Raw genomic sequence first — 1,108 nt, 5'->3', positions numbered from 1 at the left:
GGAAGCGGGGCGGCCGGAAGCAGGGGGCGGGGCTTTGTCATGTGCCTCCCCCCCCGTACCTCACCTGGGGGAACTGCGCGATCCCCCGCACCCCCCCCCGAAATGACCTCTGATACATACAAATATAATTAGCAGCAGAACCCAGCTTCCGTCAGCAGCCTCAGCCGCACATCGTAGCAGGGGGGACAGTGCTCACTCTTAAGCTGTAGAGTCTTGTGAGCAGAAATTGTACTTTGTGAGCTACTGGCATTAAAGTTGTGAGCGAGTGATTTGGCTACTGCATAAATTAGTTTGCTCTGGAGCCATGCTTCCTGAGCTAAGACAAAAACGTGTGAGCCGGAGGCTAAAAAACTGTGAGCTAGCTCACACTAACTCTGCTTAGAGGGAACACTGGACATGAACCCTAACAGCTCTTTTTCTTTTCCCTGCCTGTCCTCTAGCCCCCCCCCTCCTTTTCTCCTTCCTCTCACTTGCTCACTCACTACTATTCTGGCTATTTAAAAAGTAATGATAGTTAATCTAACAAGTACTCAAGAAGGTGTACCCAGTTTTTCCCAACAACCAAGGACAGCCTGCTTTATGGCATCAGAATTCATGAGGCGTCTGCCTTGGAAAAGCCTCAGGAGAGATGACCCAATTGCCCACACTCACACTCACCCCAAAACACTGGGACAACAGGACAAAGCAGGTGGGTCCAAACTGCAACCCTTCCCTCCCATAGAGGAAAGGGGTCACCGTCAGGAAACTCCTTGAGTAGGGAACACTCAGGTCACGTGTATTTTTACTCAGACACTTGAACTTGTGTGTTTAAAAAGTACAATAATATTAAAACACAAGGGCACAGAACATGTTTATAAGAAGTCAAGACATTTTTAAGAGCTTGTTGAATTTTTTAAAAGTGTAAAAAAAACTATTTACAACTGAGCAATGGGAAAGGCAAAAGAAAACTCCCTGGATATATTTAGTTTGTTTTTAGAATCAGGATTTCATATTTTATTTTTTTATTTCATTCTGTTTTGTTTGTGACAATGGCAGAACTCTTTTGTAGCTTGGGGATGGTGGGGGGGGGGGCTGAAAGAGATGTATGGGAAGAAGGGGACAAGGGAGA

At 46.0% G+C, this 1,108-nt stretch overlaps 1 protein-coding gene across 1 annotated transcript in view; it reads left to right on the top strand.

Moving 5' to 3' along the window:
• LRSAM1 (leucine rich repeat and sterile alpha motif containing 1) overlaps nt 1-1,108 on the top strand; it is a 42,458-nt gene that overhangs the window by 25,228 nt on the left and 16,122 nt on the right. The window lies entirely within an intron of this gene.

This window comes from Gekko japonicus, unplaced genomic scaffold (genome assembly GCF_001447785.1).
Source record: "Gekko japonicus isolate JY-2015 unplaced genomic scaffold, Gekko_japonicus_V1.1 scaffold454, whole genome shotgun sequence".
Taxonomy (NCBI): domain Eukaryota; kingdom Metazoa; phylum Chordata; class Lepidosauria; order Squamata; family Gekkonidae; genus Gekko; species Gekko japonicus.
This window is presented reverse-complemented; position numbering and strand designations above follow the sequence as displayed.